The sequence below is a fragment of the Agrilus planipennis genome, unplaced genomic scaffold (assembly GCF_000699045.2).
Source record: "Agrilus planipennis isolate EAB-ADULT unplaced genomic scaffold, Apla_2.0 scaffold22, whole genome shotgun sequence".
Taxonomy (NCBI): domain Eukaryota; kingdom Metazoa; phylum Arthropoda; class Insecta; order Coleoptera; family Buprestidae; genus Agrilus; species Agrilus planipennis.
Genome location: NW_020438874.1, coordinates 2,072,217 through 2,091,269, shown reverse-complemented (window position 1 = coordinate 2,091,269; position 19,053 = coordinate 2,072,217). Strand labels below are relative to the sequence as shown.

Sequence of the window (19,053 nt, the reverse complement as noted above, 5' to 3'; positions counted from 1 at the left end):
CATTTATATGTTAATTACATTTTTTAATGTAATTTATTGCCCCCGTTAAATAAACATTCAACGAAAATAAACACAATGGCGTCATGCTGCCAAAAATGTTAACAATTAAAATTTCCTGAAATATATTTTTGAAAATAATATAAAATATTTTTTTAATAATTTTCATTACTGTAGTCTTTGCTATGTAGAACAGAGTACTAACTACACTCATATAACTTATCTCATAATTAAATCACTTAGGCGTGAAAAATTTTTCAGGAAACTGATAACACCTTTTTTTGTGATCTTAAATTTAATTTATTATCTGAAAAAAGTACAAATATTTATTTAAAAGGAATGATAACATACATGTAGTAAACTTAAAAATCTGTGTATATTTTATATAAATATATTTTGTTGGTTAAACTGCTGAAAAATTTTGATACGCCTGGAATGTTATTTTATAAACCGTTCTTACGCTTACACATAAAAGGACATAGGTATATTTCAAATACGTCACACCAAGCTTTTATTGGTGACGCGTTTCCACCATCCGTCTCTATACATGGTATCGGTTTCAATGATGTTAATTTTGGGGTGCATCCACATATGTTGTGGTGATTTGAAAGGAAGTGGTGAGGCATATACCTAAAGATTCATTTCAATAACGGCAGAATCGATGCTAGCTTACGTGAAATATGTTTTCAAATAAAATCCTGCAGGAATAAGTAAATTGTAACGTGTTATTTTCTTTTATACCTTCTATTACTTTTTGCATATTACTCTACAATTATTATTCTTCAATAAAAACGTGTTAGAGCAGAACATTTGTTGCTTAATTTAATTATTTATTTTAAGCGGTTGATTTCATCAAAAAAATATTTACTAGATATTTTATTTTATGGTATTCATGTTGGATTCAAAATATTAAAATAAATACTTGATTCGAGGATGAAATATATCTCTTTACAATATAGAAATAATAAAATGGTAATTTGCCATGCTTCACAGCTACTATGGGTGCGACACATATGCAATTAACTCTCTATGTTAATTTATTATTCTTTGACACTTAATAATTTGCTATATTTACCAGACTATTATTAATTTAAATGTAATTTAAAACGAAGTGTGAAAAGCTTTTTCTCTTTAAACTTAATGATCGTAATATAAATGCATTTAAAAGAAAGTTTTCTTTCTTGTTAATGCTTGAAATAGGTATACTCAGTCCGTTATCACAGAATAAATTGCCCTTACGATTAAATTCTTTCAAAATGTGTATGCACTAGGTACAACTTCTTAGATATTATTTGTAATGTGCATTACGATTTGAAATCGTTATTAGTTAAGCGTCAATAAAAATCCGTTATTTTTTATTTTTGTTGTATTCGATCGCTTTCGTTTATTGTCACATGTTTCTTATGTAGGTAGGTTTTTCGGTATTTTATTCATTATACAAATATATTATGCTGACTTCCAGGTATTGTTATAATTATGAATTGAACACAATACCACCGTACACCTGGAATTAAATTGTTTACGGCCATGAACTCATTTTGCATTTACAACATTATTCATCTTCTTCAAGGCTAATGACTTATGTAGGTACGGCTCAAAAAAGAAGTTTGAAGTAGATTAGAATGTTACTAACTTCATCAACAAATATTGCAATAACACTTATCTGTTGATTTAGTCTGTACACCTACAAAGGTACTGTATGAAATGAAATTTTTACAAGGCTTGATGCTATTTCAATGTATTACTTATTAATGTTATCTGAGTAAATATTACAAAAGTCATCTTTAAATGTAGTAAAAAAAAAATTAAATGTGGAGAAGAAAGAATTATAAAAGATTTTATAAAGATTTATATTACTTTTTTTCAACGAAATTAACTAACATTTGGAAATTCCTCTGCCGTTGTCATGAGTGCCTATGTCCTTTCTTTTCTTTACAAGAATGTAAAATTCTTCACATAGATGTATTTACTACATCGAATATTCCAAGAAATATTGTCAAGCAGAAAAGTAGAATTTAGTTACTTTTTTGTTATTTTTCGAATTGTATTTTTTATATAAGGCAGTTTTCAAAGTTAGTTAACTTAATGACATCCGATGTCATATATACTTAACTACTTTTGAAGGTTTATTTATAAAAGTTAAAAAAAGGAAGNCTCGTATTTCAAGTCCAATAAAATAACTACAAAGAAAATTATTAATGTTTTTTCTTATGAAAATAACTTTTTACATGAAAGTCAATACTATTCTCCAAACAATAAAAACAAGTAAAACTCTAGTTATAAAATGAAAAATGCAGTGTTAGTAAACGAAAAAGCTCACCCTTGAGGCTGCAGTTGAATCAATTCATCTTTCTCCCCAAGCACGACTGCAACACGACTCCAGGAAGGTGATCGAAAGAAAACTGCAAAAAAAATTAACATTAATATTAACTTTCGATACCTACATATGTATAAACTTTTTAACTTTTCTTTGATGTAAGTAATAGCGGCTTTTAGGTCAATGATAACCGAATGTTAATCCTAATTATATCCTCATTAAAATCTACTAAGTGGATGGAATACAAAATGCATTATGTACGAAAGTACTAAAATGAGTTCACCAGCACTCATTCTTTCCAAATATGGCAAAAATAGAGACATTCTTAAAGATATTAACAAGTATCAAAAAATTTTCATTAAAATTGTGGTGATTGTGAAGGAGCCAGGACAATTTAAAACAAAAGCTAGTTTATTTATAATTTCGGTTTTATTAGTGTAGATTGATGGAATTTTATCTTTGAATTACACTTATTGTATGTACACGCACTTAGAGATGCTAATTTATATCTTTCATTTTACAATAAATTAAACTTTTTGTAGCATAACATATAGACAGCCCAACATACAAAAAATATTTCAAATCCAATTATGTAACTACAAAGAAAACTAATAACGTTTTTTCTTATGAAAATAACTTTTTTACGTGAAACTCAATACTATCTTTGAATAAATTTGAATGAATTAATCAGTAATATTTTTAAATACATTTTGTAAAATCTGGTAGAAAACGTTTACATATTCATATAAAATTAAATTACTGATTTTATCATTTAAATTACAAATCATCCAATTTTAAAATAATGACATTATCAAGTTAATTTATTAATGTAGTGTTTAATTGTACATGCATTTGTAATCGTCGATTCTTCCACTGATTAAATAGTATAACAGTATAACTGAGACATATTAGAGGCAGAAATAAGAGTTAAGAGGAGTAGAGGTAGACCTCGATGAGATTACTGTTAACAAATAGTTAACGATGTGGGATGCTCTAGTTTTAGGGAAATGCGAAGATTAGCTCAGAATAGGAAGGAGTGGAGATGCGTGTCTAACCAGTCTTAGGACTGACGAACTTATTGTGATGATGAAAAGTATAACTCAATGTGTTGAGCTTTTGTACGATTTATTTCGCATATAAATAAAGAGTCAAATTTTATATTCTTTGATGGTCTTTGTGATGGATTAATCTTGAATATTTCTCTCAAATGTCTAAATTAGACATTCATGAAAATATACACATATTATTAATAATTATTAAAAAAATTTATTAAAATTTTTGGTGGAGGTGCCGGGACAATTTAAAGCAAACGCTACTATTGAGTTATAATTCCAATTTAATTGAAGTAGATTGATAGACTCTCATCTTTAAAGTATGTTTTTTTCATGTAGACGCAGTTAGGGATAATAATTAATTTTTTTTTAATAAACTACAATTTGCAATATTATAACTAGACAACCCAACATACAGCGAATTATACACTAGTAATGTAACTACAAAAAAAGTTAGAAACCGTTTTTTCTTAAGAAAATAACTTTAACGTAACTCAATATTATCATGACAAAGTATAAAATATTACATCATCATCATAGTAAGAATAATTGGGCACGATAGGAGTATAATCAGACTGTATAAAGCTCGAAAAGCTCAGAGCAGACTGAAAGCCAAATTTTTCCACACATATTTCGCAAATTTTTTCATATTAGATATAACATAAAAATGAGCACATCGAAAGAGTAATAACTTTTTATTTACTAACACAAAGTGTTACATATAATTAGTGTTAATTGTTAAACCTTCTTGTACGAACAAAATCCGAAATCCACATAAGATTTGTAGGAAGTTTCATGGATGAGTGTCTCATTTGTTGTTAAAATGTTTAGGTACAATAACTACACTTAAACCAACCGAAATCAGGGTCGTTCTAAATTGCTTTAGTAACAGTATTAAATTTCTTTATTATTATTTACTAGAGATTCATCGGATAATGATTTTGCCGGGTACCTGCATTAGCTCTGCCGGGTACGTCGCAAACCCACTACGGACAACGGTTCATTTCTTCGTTCTGACAGGCTTTCCATTAAATACTACCCTCACCAACGTCCACATTAACTCTCGTTCTAAAAGTCGTTTAAACACTAAGCCAATAAAATTTTAATTGTTGGTTGGCGGATTTTCAGCGAGAGGGTAGAGTTGAAACCATTGAAACGAGCCTTTTATGTTTATTAACACTAAAAGTCTGCAAAAGGTGACAAAATCATACTAATAACTTATCATTAATTAAACTCTGATAAGCCAACAGAATTGATTGATGTACTAACTAAAATTGTACAGAGGAGGATGGAAAAAAGAGCGGAAGAACTATTAGGGGAAGATCAATATGTAAAATATAAATAAAGGAACGCGCGAGGTCAATCTAATTTTACGGCTAACATTAGAGAAAACGATAGAAAAAGGAAAGGGTGCGTACATAGGATTTGTAGATTTAGAAAAAGGTTTAGGCAATGTTAAATGGAATCAAATATTAGATATACATAAACATGTAGGGATGAGTTACAGAGATAGAAGTGTGATACTTAGTTTGTATAAATGTCACTGCTACTTATTAATTTGTATATCGAAGACGCGATTAACATTATTAAAGATAGGACTACTGTAGGGATATAGAGACAGGAGCAAGAAAATAGTATGCTTAGATTTGCAAAAGATTGTTAAAGGTGTATATTTGGAGCGCGGCGCTGTACCGGTGCGAAACATGGATGGTGGACGCAGCGGAAAGGAAAAGGTTAGAAGCCTTCGAAATGTGGTGTTACAGGCGAATGATGAGGATACCGTGAATAGAGAAGGTTAGAAATGAACAAATATTAGAGAGAATAGGACAACAGAGGACTCTATGGAAGTCAATATGTAAAATATAAATAAAGGAACGCGCAAGGTCATTCTAATTTTACGGGTAACATTAGAGAAAACGATAGAAAAAGGAAAGGGTGCGTACATAGGATTTGTAGATTTAGAAAAACCTTTAGACAATGTTAAATGAAAACAAATATTAAATATACTTAAACATGTAGGAGTGAGTTACAGAGACAGAAGTGTGTTACTTAGTTTGTATAAATGTCACTGCTACTTTTTAATTTGTATATCGAAGACGCGATTAACATTATTAAAGGTAGGACTACTGTAGGGATATAGAGACAGGGACAAGAAAATAGTATGCTTAGATTTGCAAAAGATTGTTAAAGGTGTATATTTGGAACGCGGCGCTGTACCGATGCGAAATGGATGGTGGGCGCGGCGGAAAGGAAAAGGTTAGAAGCCTTCGAAATGTGGTGTTACAGGCGAATGATAAGGATACCGTGAATGGAGAAGATTTGAAATTAAGAAATATTAGAAAGAATAGGACAACAGAGGACTCTATGGAAGTTAATAAGAAATAGGCAAGTTAGGTTGGTAGGACACCTTCTCAATCATGAAGGTCTAGTCAGAGACATATTAAAGCCAGAAACAATAGTTGCAAGGAGTAGAGGTAGACTTAGAGTAGGTTACTGTTCGCAAATTGTTAAGGATGTGGGTTGTTTTAGTTTTGGGGAAATGCGAGGATTAGTTCAGGATAAGATTGGAAGTGCGTGTCCAACCAGTCTTAAGACTGACGACCTGATAATGATCTCCTTCTTAATATCTTTCAAAAGAACATCAACGTTCTTATCTTTTGATTACACCCTAAACTAGCGGTCCCTTCAATAAAAGACCTTGGAATTTTTCACGATCAAACGTCAAATTTTCATTGTCATCTTGATTACATTTGTTCCAAAACTCAAAAAAAAAGCCGGGTATTGAATCCAAAGCGGATACCTGGACGACCAGTACCTACAGTGGTATTTCTGTTTGAAAGAATAGCTAAAACAATAGATTTAAAGATATACTGATAAACTGGCAAAAACCTTTCGCCGAGCAATCTACCTTCGCCCCAATTGGAGAGCAAATCTGCAAAATGCCACGGCAAGTTCAAGGCCTGATGGTTGTAAATGCGGCAACGAAGAATATTCTCTACGACTCAGCTGGTTCAACCAACATCACCATCGTCGTAGGTAAAGGTAAAAGAGAGGTACAAACTATACTAATACATACACACACACATACGTACATAGAAATATTCATGTACATAAAGACACACACATACACACAAACGCAAACATACATACATAATACATCCATCTCGTACCCTGTAGAAAACACAAAGAACCAGATGCTTGTTGCAAGAACAGCAACAGCAGCAGCAATGGTGGGAGGAAAATCCATGCCATGCCGAATGCCATAGGCGCTCGAAGCTTTATTATGTTCGCTATACCCGGACGAGTGATCGTACGAACCGATTGACTTAAGTCGCTAACACACGCGCAGCAGAAACGGCAGCACATCGAAACGATTTAAAAAATTAACCGGGACAAAAAGAGAAAAACGATAAATTGAACTTTTCTCATTTCGAAACTCCACTGTGATAAAGGGTGCGCTAACTTTTTCGAAAAAGAGAAACAGAATAACGTGAAATTCACGACGCAGTGAATGAACTAAGAAGTGTGCTTTTGTTGCTTTCTTATTCCTACTACCTGCTCATGCTTGGATGATTTGTGAGGTGCATTTAACCGATCCAGGTGACAAGTGAACCAACCAAACACCCGCAGCAGTTGAAACAACAATCCGTGAATTTTTGCGCGAAATTTTTGGGCGACACCAACCATCAAAACCGACCGCAAAACTTCTCGGTTTCCAACAATATAGTGACCAACAACATCTTCTGTATGTGCTCGAATTACTTCGCGTTTTGGTAAATTCAAACGTGATATCTGTACGTGTTCTTGATGTGCATCAAAGAGTCTCCTGCGGATTTTTAAAAAGCTCTGCGCGATAAGAGGGTACGTGGTCCTACTGACAATTGAAATCCGAAACAAGTCACTGCAATTTTGTCATTCATACCACCGTGTCATTGTGCCGGCTTGTTTTTAGAATCGCTGTGGAATCCGATATAAATTGGAATTGTATGTAGTTCGAGAGGAATTTCAAAAACATGGTAAGTTGCAATTTCTGTCTGCATGTAAAACACATATGTATGTACATATCTGGTATAAATACGCAGATTTGTAAACTTATTCACGTCCTTGCTCTGATCTTTTACATCAGCAGAAAATATTTGAATCGTGATTTAAATAACTAATTCCGAATATACTACATCATCAAAATCATATGGTCATTAGTCTACTGGTTGGACTGTAGTGAGCTATTCTTCGCATTTCCCTAAAACTAAAACTAGAACATCCCACATCCTTAACTATTTTTACTACAATAGGAAAAGAAATATATCTATCAATATTTTTGTTAGCTACCATTATCTTATTGTGCATATTTTGTTAACATGTGTAACCAAACAAAGCAGGAAGAAATACCAATTAAATATTTTTTGTTGCGCAATTTTATTATTATTTGCCAACAACCAGAAACAATAATATAAAATTAGAATTAAACAATGAATTTAGGTATTGTACATGTACAACTGAAACTCATGTATTATTGAAGAGTTAATAGTTTCTCAACTACTCAAGATTAATCCCTTTCTTGCAGCAAAAGAAATATACAATCAAGAAAATTTCCGCTACAAAAACACAATAAGAAATTTTTCTTCTTCGTCATAATTTATTCAAGCAGGACTTTTTCAATTGTAATTAGGACTTTTCCTTGATAATGTGAACATAAAAGCAAGCAAGTACCTAGAAGGTAATAAATTTGTAATTCTATGTGGCTTTAATAATTCTAATCGTAAAAGTTAATGTTTGTCGCTCAGAACAGATAAAACAGCCCAAATTTGTGTATACGCCAAAAAGCTGAGGTGCCAGTATAAACTGTTGTAATAACCCTTGATCTTTAAGCACTGAATAATCATTAGCCTCAAAACACATTTATATGTTAATTACATTTTTTAATGTAATTTATTGCCCCCGTTAAATAAACATTCAACGAAAATAAACACAATGGCGTCATGCTGCCAAAAATGTTAACAATTAAAATTTCCTGAAATATATTTTTGAAAATAATATAAAATANGAAGTCATGTTCAAGCGCAATATGAAATATTAAAAGCTTCCTGTACACAGAGAATCTTTTATTATTAAGAAATTTCCCCTTTACTAATGCAATTTTTAGGATACTCTGTACAAAAGCGTTAACACCTCTATATTACTTATACCATCCATGCGAAGGGAATATTAGTCCTTATAGAAAAACGAAGGTAATATTAAGGCGATTATTCGAACACAAGGAATTTAAGCAAATTAATAATTCGGAATCTTGTCGAAGAAAACATTAGGGATTTGTTTTATTATCCTTATAAAATGTCACAACTTAATTTGACATTATTTATATTTATATACAAAGGTTCATGGTTTAAGAAGGAAGCGTCAGGGAACTTTGTAGGTAATACCAATTACAGCAGGAGCAACAAGAACTAATGCCGCGGACCTATAAATAACTCGGTAAGTGCCGTATGCCGCATAGGAACAAACTCTGTTAAAGAGTTCAATAGTAATGTGAAAATAATAAGCTAGCGGAAATTTATGAGCGTAACATCCGAAACGTCTGAAAAGAGGCGGTTTCGACCGCGAAATGGTAAACATACGAAAACATGCGTGCCGAACACTTAATGTGTGGTTGTGGTAGCTCTTTTTAGCGTTTTTCTTGAACGTTCCACTCTGTATTACTGTTTTAGTAAGTAGGTTCATTCTGAAAATATAAGGGAAAACTTACCATATTCTGTTGAAGGTTCCATTTTAAGTTCTATCTCATCTCCTCGAATCGTTGATAATTAATCATCTGGAAAGAAAGATACAAAGTTGTTAGATACTCAGGTTTAGGTGTTAATAATTCGTATTCAAACAAGTAATAAAGTCTTCGGTTATCTATTATGCCTTGACACAAACAATAGGACGGATCGCTATATTTTTACAACCAATATTTACCAGTTGGCAACTTTGGTAAAATAATAATTTTATGTAAATGATTCTGAAAATCGTGCCATATTATCAACAGTAATAAACAATTAATAAACGGTAAAATTGTAAATAGCATTTTTTCAAATACGCATCTAGATCACTCAATCTCCTTAATCTTTAAAATACCGAAACATTTCGTAGGTTAGTTAGGTGGCCTTTTATAACTGTACAATGGGAAAAGAATAATAGCGTTTATCGTAGTAGACCACTTACAACTTACACGGAGCCAGGTAGCGTGGTACTCCAGCTCGTAGGTAACCTGCTATTCCTGCACGAAACCTTAAATCCGAAGTAGAATGTTCTCAGTCTCTCTATTCAAGGTTCAATAAAGAATCGACCCAGTTTATGGGTACATTCCATTTGATAATAATAAAATTCGGTCGAAATTAACAATAGGAACAGTTCTCTATAATAATTTAAAATGTGAAGGACCTTATTAAGTGGTCACAGCAGGTAGAAGAAGTATCAAGTGAATATTATGCTATATTGTGTTGTATATACAAAAAATACCGGCAACTCTATATAATGAAATTGTTTATTAAGAAAAAATCCTTATAATCCATGTGTAAACACCACCTCGTGATTTTGTTTCAACATGGTTGCATTTAGGAGGTCCGACTTAGGGAAATTTGGCAGTACCATACTCAGTTCCATCTACACAAATGAAATTGGTAAATAAAGTGTAACCATTCATTTTACACATACACGTGTAGGAGTAACCCACTTATTATGCAAAAAGTGAACTACAGATAAAACAGTGACCCAAAGAGATGATGTAAATGTTTTGTTTTTATTTTCACACGCACAACATTGGTAAAGAACTATTTAATTATTTATGAGCAGTGCCAACATAACTAGTAAAATGACTCTCGAGTGAGGTGCTCGGTTGATTATCTTTTGAAAATGGTTTGTTATCTAAATAGGCGATTTAAAGGTCATTAACATTAGCATCTCTTAGACCGATTTGGATGCCGTGTGAACCCCTTTCTGTAACGCTTTCACAGGATATGCGTGTAACTTAACGTATTATATACAAAATACCTAGCACTTTATCTGAACCTACTGGCAAAAGAGGTCTAATATTTAGAATTTTTTTAAAGTCCAAAATAAAGTAGGTATCTACATATCTATTTTTTCATTCAAATCGAGTATAAAATTAAAAATCTCCGTTTAAAGGATGTATTCTCTTATGAACAACACAAGAAAAGAAAATTACAATTAATGGCAAGGTTCAAAATGAAAGAAAATGCAGTGGTGTATTAGGAGATAAATGATAATAATTAAGCAAGAAAGAATGAATAGTAGAATAGCAAAATAATAAAAGGGATAAAGAAGTGTATAGAATTGTGCAAAACTAGATACAATAGTTCAAATTTGGTCTAAGTCGTACTGCTTGTTTTTTAATTTAATCCTGTAATGATACAATAAGAATAATAATAATACTGCTAAATTAATAATATAAGTGAGACAATGTTTTGATTATGATTAAACTCCTTCACATCTACTTTTTTCTTACCAAAGTATCACTTATTGATCTACTGAAGATCAGTATTAAGCTATACCGACTATTGGTCTGTTTGGGAAAATACAGGGGTGAAGAAACAACCCTTACTTCTGTGAATTTCGATGTTAGTAATCCGTGCAAAGCTGTTGACCCATACAGGGTAAAATTTTATTGTACCTTTTGTTATGCCTACTTTTATATTACACGGACTTACCCAGGACGTGCTCTAACAATAGAGAATCATGCTTCAAATGACATCTTATTAACTTAATGATATTTAATAAAACGTAATAGTTACTTGCTTTTGGACACAATAAAGTACAATGGAACTGGCAAAAGGTAAATACCATATAATAAAACACAAAAAAAAAATTAAGAAAAAATCCAGAAAATATATAAATAAGACACAAAAGCCCAAAATTTCACATAAAAAGTTTAAATACCTAAAATGGTTTATAAGTTTGGATGGATTGATTGATTTAGAAGCACTATAATCTAAAGCAATCAACTGGTCTATATCTTTGAGACTAGTTTTCTGACTATACTTTGACTGCAATATGACTGACCATGGCATTCAAACGCATATCATATTGTTTTCCACCCGAGCGTGAAGTAATTACGCCTGTTCCCTTATAACATAACGGGTTCAATAATAGCATCATATGCCATACATAAATTGTGAAACACTATAATTTGAGAACAACTTGATTTGAAAGAAAAAAGTTTCCTGTACATAATAAAACAAAAATATTGGTATACAAAGGATTTAGAAGAGACGAAAAACGAAGAAGTCGCAGAAGTCAGAAAACACAGGTTAGAAAAAGCGCTAAAAATAACAATAAAACAAAGAATAGTACAGGATCGGGTCGCTTTTGGATTTTGAACTTCAAAAGAGATTATTGCATGCATATTTAAAACAGGAGGGGTAGAAAAGGTTAGAAATGAGGATATATTAAAAAGAGTAGAATAAGGAGAGCGCTTTGGATATCAAGAAGGTATAGGGGAGGCTAGTAGGAAAAGGTTAATTATAGACATATTAGAAGCAGGTACAGGAGTTAAAAGGGGTAAAGGTAGACTTAGATTGCAGCTAGTGAAAATTGCACGAAAATTTGCACTGATGAGAGTGCTGGTTGGGGTAAGAAACACACAAATATATATTCTGCAGTATTAAAAGGTATGCCTAAAGCTCGCACGTATACATAAACAAAATTTGACGGAATGAAGCATCAAAATTTTTGACGAAATTGTTCACTAGAAGTCTGTAACCAATTATGTAATTTTTTCCAGGGTGGCGGTCAAATAATTATTATAATAACTATAATTAGTTTTGTATATTTACGTTTGATGTGACATGGTTTTGTAAAACTATTTTTAAACATACATACAATTTAGACAACTTTTAGAAGTGAGTTAGTTTAATATGAAATNTCATTCTACAATATAGTAAACCTTGCCTTAAATTAGATTCCTGACCGTTACTATTAAATTATGTAGTTTTTTCCAGGGTGACGGTCAAATAATTATACAACTATTATTAGTTTTGTATATCTAGATTAGATCGAAGTTAAGTTGAAAATGTACCTAGGGAAAACGGCAAAAATAGTTCTATGAAATATTAACCTGAAAATTCAATTTTGAATTTTTTTTCCAGGGTGACGGTCAAATAATTATAATAACTATTATTAGTTTTGTATATTTACGTTTGATGTGACATGGTTTTGTAAAACTATTTTTAAACATACATACAATTTAGACAACTTTTAGAAGTGAGTTAGTTTAATATGAAATATTAATCTGAAAATTCATTTTTTACACGCTGCCTCAAATTAATGAGGAAAAAATTATTGTTTTGTCACACCCCCGCCGGGAATCGAACCCGGGACCTTCGGCATTACGCATCAATGTTCTGACCACTAAACTACGAGAGGTGACAACAGAAACAACGACCAACCGACCTACAAGGTTTACGATCCGTCGTACTTGGTCATTCATATTAAACTAACTCACTTCTAAAAGTTGTCTAAATTGTATGTATGTTTAAAAATAGTTCTACAAAACCATGTCACATCAAACGTAAATATACAAAACTAATAATAGTTATTATAATTATTTGACCGTCACCCTGGAAAAAAAATTCAAAATTGAATTTTCAGGTTAATATTTCATAGAACTATTTTTGCCGTTTTCCCTAGGTACATTTTCAACTTAACTTCGATCTAATCTAGATATACAAAACTAATAATAGTTGTATAATTATTTGACCGTCACCCTGGAAAAAACTACATAATTTAATAGTAACGGTCAGGAATCTAATTTAAGGCAAGGTTTACTATACATTTTCAACTTAACTTCGATCTAATCTAGATATACAAAACTAATAATAGTTGTATAATTATTTGACCGTCACCCTGGAAAAAACTACATAATTTAATAGTAACGGTCAGGAATCTAATTTAAGGCAAGGTTTACTATATTGTAGAATGAAAATAAGAAAGAAAAGCTGAGTATTTTCATAGGGTAGCAACGACGCCACTCTTCGCGTTTACTGTATGTGCCCAATATTTTTTTACTTTTTTCTTAACACTTTGTTCCTTTTCGCGCCTGAGTTATACGGTGATCCGAATGATATGTTATTTAGAAAGAGAATTAATTATATAAATCCTGCTTATGCTAATTGCAACAAAAATCATTTCAGACGTTGCCACGCCGTCAATGCCGTGACATGTTCACGAATAACAGGAAAAGATTAATCTGGTTCGTAGACGGCATAAGTCGATGGTCTGATACTCTTTTTTTATTATTTTTAATCCAAACTGTACCTACATACACACACACATACATGTGATACTTACAATTACTCGAGTGTATCTTATTAGTCGGAAACTGCGCGAACTACATAGGTACGAAGTAATTACAATTTTTAAGTTGGACAACTAATTCAATTACAAATTAGGTTCCGAATTGTTGTACGATTCAAATAATTCCCGTTGTACTTTTTGTTCTCGCTCCAATAATTATTACACACTCATGTGGACTAGCTCATTTCCAAAAGTTATTAACTGTTTGACCGAAATTTCCATTCTAGGAGAGAAATCTAATCTGAAATTCACGTTTTAAAAAATTCAGAGAACTGCGTTCCAACGATACCGTAACAGAAACTGTGTATGAAAAATACATTGAACGATCCATATTGACACACTAATATTAAAAAAAAAAATACCAATTCAACTAGATTAATTTATATTTTAATTTGGATNTCTCGATAAATTACTGACCCATCTGATTAAGATCCTCAAGGGCGACGTTTATGTAATATCCAAGTACTGTTAGTATTTATAGCTGCTAAAGTATTTCATGCGTTAGATGAGTCCAAGCTACATCATCGATTCAGTTAGGAGGGGTTGATACCTTCGTTTGGCCCTACGTAACACCTGAAATATTTCGCTTGATCTATTTTGTGTAAGCTTTTGTTTATTTTTAGTAACCTAAAATTTCTTTCCTACACACCATATAAAAAAAAAAATAAAAAATCTGACCACATTACAGGATTCCAACTCGCGGACTCCGTATGCTGAAGGCTACAGCTACAGCCTGTAGCCATTCGGCTATTTTAAGATTTCTGTGGCGAAATTACCACTCATATTGCGCATCAAGTTTGTTGCTTTTAGAGTGAAAACAATAAGAAAACGAATGTTTTCAGAAATTAGACTTAAGTACCCGTAAACCCATAAAGTAAATTTTATTGAATAAAATTTCTAATTTGTATGAAAATTCAACCAGTATTTGTAAAGAAATTGAATCAACTTTGAAAAAAAAAATATGTTGTAATACTTCACTACAAATATCAAAAATGTAGTTGAAAGCTTATCAAGCACACACATGATATACTCCGTAATGATTGTTTACAAATATCAATCAAATTACTCCATAACTAGCCAAATCAAGATAGTCTTTTCAGTATTTTTATATGTTAGAAAGTGGCGTCAAAATTGTAAAATTACAAATAACGTTAAAGCACCATATATTTCAAAAATTGAGCTTTAAAATGAAAAGCCAACATACCTAATGATATGGCGAAAGCAAAACCCTAAAAACAAAATTGTCACCTGTCCCTTTTTCTCATTCGTCTATTCTTCACAACCATTTTTTTGTTGACGGGCTGATAATGATTAGAAATCAATCATTTCGTTTTAACACATCAGCTTTAACACAACTTTCGCTAATTAAAATTCACCCAAATTACAATATTAGTAGGTATACCTACGAATATGTTTCACAGTATTACGGCATTGCCGTCAAATAAAATTTATGAAGCACATACATAATCGGTTTATGGTGTCAAATATTATTAGACACTGGTGCGTGTAAATACCATAGATCCCACAAGGCCATTACTAATTTAATCATTGGATGCTTCACATGATGCGGGTATATAATAATAAGGGATTATTTTATCTTTGTTTGCATTAGTTGATGCTAAGCCAGCAACAGTAATGCATTATCTAATAAAATATGTATTTTAATATAAAGCGGTTTTTTGGCTTAAGAAGAAGGCGAATAATCGTCTGGAAAAACATTTTATCTTCTGTTTATGGTCTAGCCTTCCAAAAATTGCTTTATTTCTCTAGGTACAGGGTACACACAATTATGTTAAAATAAATCAAAAATGTTGGTATGTAATTAACGGAAATGGCGCTATGGAAATCAATAAAGAAAGACGGTGCTAATACACCTGATGTACTTGCTAAACATAATAAGTAGAAGTAGGAGTTAAGAGCGGTTAGGAAGGAAGGAGGGGCTTAGATTACATTAGTCTTCGCAAATCGTTAGGAATATGGGATGATCTAGTTTTTGGGAAATGCGATAGGAGTGACAGTGCAAGTGTCTGTTTAATCAGTCTTCAGATTGTCGACTTTGTGGTGAGATATCTATGCTTAGGGGGTATCATTGAAAGCAGTTTAGTAGGTATAGCAAGAAAATTACTTTTCATTCTTTTTAACTTGAATTATTACCATTGGATCAGTCCACGAAATTACAATTTTTAGACGTTTTGTTTTATCCTGTACCTAACCGTATAAAGTAAGGAACTATCCGACGGGATAGTAGATAGTCGATCCAACATACCTGATATAAACAGTGACAGGACAAGAAGACCAAACAATAAAATTACTAATTATTTTATAGTTTTTATCTCACGAAGATTTTTCGTCTCCTCCTTACTGCTTTCTGTCAGCAATGATACAAAAAAAAATAAACTTTCTAACCCTTCTATCTACTTACTATTACGTAAAACTTGAATGCCCGCAGGTACATATCTACGCTTAATTTCCTTCTTTCAAAAGTTTATTGGAGTTCTGTCTCAAGCGCCCTATGCAATTTTAACCGACATTGTAAATACACAGAAGCACTGAAAGTAAATTTCCTTTCGAATCTACATTTTTCCGTACTTTATCATTCCGCCCGGAGAAAATTACTGAAATTAACCGTGTCAAATTCTATTAGCTTAATAAATCAAGGGTTTAATATTATTATCTGAAGAATCTGAGGGCACAAATGGAATAGGTAGGTACCTAAATTCAATTTGAATACAAAACGATCTTCTTCGTTTTTTTTTTTTTTAAAAATATAAACTGGAAACGCGATACTTCTCAAGACAAATGGTTTGCGATATCAAACGTTCAATCTGACAAAGGCCAAGATTAATTCAAATGTCAAAACTTACTTTTATACCTTAACCGAAATGAAATATGTAACATAACAGTGTTGTCAGTTCAGTACATTCGATATTTAAACTGATATACAATTACCACTTATGCTTACGTCTCTCTGAAAATTTATTGTATCTTCGAGGTAAGCTCATTGTCTTTACAATCGAAGACCAGTTCTCATGAAAAAATTGACCACTGTCCTTGGGGAGGGCAATGGAAAACCATACTATAAATTATACTGGATATGTAAATATATTCAATACAATTCTATTTAATCCCCTACTGTAATTTGTGCAAAATTATTCTCTAAAATCTTTAATGAACTTGAATTCCTTTTCAATATTAATAGTTAATATCAGAATATACATAATTATCACTAAGTAAACAATTATCACATCATCATGAAAAATTCACAATAAAACCAGAAAAAAATTTTCTCTCTCCAGTCTCTCAGAGTCTTTCAGTCTTTCACAGTCTCTCTCCAGTCTCTCAGAGTCTTTCAGTCTTTCAGCGTCTCTGAGAGCGTCACTCACAGTCTTTCACAGTCTCTCAGTTATTGCCTAGGTGTTTTTATGGATCTCTCACAGTCTCTGTATGAGAGACTCAAACGATACAATTGTTAATTCAGAGATTCGAGTCTCTTGTAGAAAGACTGGGATCTCTGAAATATGTTGAACTTAGAAAATTTTGACTATGTCTATCGAGACACCACTCGAGTCTCTCGTTCAGAGATTCGAGTTTCTCGTTCTGAGACTGGATACGAAATGAGGATCTCTCTATGAGCGACTCGAGTCTCTCGTTCAGACACGCTAAACAGTTTTTTTTGACAGTCTGTCGACTGTCTCTCTCAGCGACACCAGAGAGACTCGATGAGAGACGGAGACTCGAGTTATTGCTTTCAGAGACTCTGAGAGACTGAACATTTTTATCTCGGGAAGCAACGAATATAGCCCAACCTCCACCCCAAAATAAATATAGATGTGCCTATTTTGTACATTATCTGTAGATAGACCACCTGCTGATATCAAAATAGAATTTTAAGGAAAAATACGGAAAAATTATGTTGATAATGCATGATTTTCTTCAAAATCTTATATACAGTATACTGTTTTACGTTTGTTGGAACATTAGTAATTACAAATGTATTTAACTATTTTGCGTTTGATCTTTAAACAAAAGCAGTAACATTGGAGAAAACAAAAGAAACAAAAGCAAGTTAAATCCTAATTTAGATATAATTTTAAGACCACTTATTATCAAATGTAAATGGTTTTATTCAAGGAACTTTGTGCCACTAAATAACGAATATACTTACATATACATGCAACCAGAATGTGTTTTACGACGACANTCGAGTCTCTCGTTCAGAGACTGGATACGAAATGAGGATCTCTCTATGAGCGACTCGAGTCTCTCGTTCAGAGATTCGAGTTTCTCGTTCTGAGACTGGATACGAAATGAGGATCTCTCTATGAGCGACTCGAGTCTCTCGTTCAGACACGCTAAACAGTTTTTTTTGACAGTCTGTCGACTGTCTCTCTCAGCGACACCAGAGAGACTCGATGAGAGACGGAGACTCGAGTTATTGCTTTCAGAGACTCTGAGAGACTGAACATTTTTATCTCGGGAAGCAACGAATATAGCCCAACCTCCACCCCAAAATAAATATAGATGTGCCTATTTTGTACATTATCTGTAGATAGACCACCTGCTGATATCAAAATAGAATTTTAAGGAAAAATACGGAAAAATTATGTTGATAATGCATGATTTTCTTCAAAATCTTATATACAGTATACTGTTTTACGTTTGTTGGAACATTAGTAATTACAAATGTATTTAACTATTTTGCGTTTGATCTTTAAACAAAAGCAGTAACATTGGAGAAAACAAAAGAAACAAAAGCAAGTTAAATCCTAATTTAGATATAATTTTAAGACCACTTATTATCAAATGTAAATGGTTTTATTCAAGGAACTTTGTGCCACTAAATAACGAATATACTTACATATACATGCAACCAGAATGTGTTTTACGACGACAAAAATTACGTCAAAATCTATTTTGAGATATCTTAATGTTAAACGGTTGTGTACAATTAGTAGTAACATTATAAAGCCATTTAGAAGTATCACAATAGTTTAACAACATCTATTTTTAGTGATACACTAGCTATGTAAATAAATTCTTGCGGCATTCAGTTTATTAAAAAATTGTCAGGTGCAATTTAAATTAACACCTTTTATTAGCCAGACCAACTTTTAATTGTAATTTTGCTGAGAAAAATTGAGTAGGATTTCTACCTGACTATTTTTAACATAAAATTTAACGAGCTTGCTTTAAGATTTTTAATGAAGAAAGGTTATAACATTTGCAAAATCTTCTGTTGCTTCTATTGCCTGCAAATTTTTGTTAAAAAGCAAGAATTATTAAAAAAGCACTTCGTACAAAAGATTTATGGCATATAGGGTTGAAATAGTAAATTTT

The 19,053-nt window shown here is 32.1% G+C and overlaps 1 protein-coding gene across 1 annotated transcript in view; it reads left to right on the top strand.

The window, feature by feature from the left end:
* The first annotated feature begins 6,644 nt into the window (after positions 1 to 6,644).
* Positions 6,645 to 19,053, top strand: part of LOC108740777 — a 104,929-nt gene continuing 92,520 nt past the window's right edge. The window contains exon 1 of the mRNA XM_025979976.1: positions 6,645 to 7,382. The gene's annotated coding sequence lies outside the window, so the exon portion shown is untranslated. The remainder of the gene's footprint in view (positions 7,383 to 19,053) is intronic.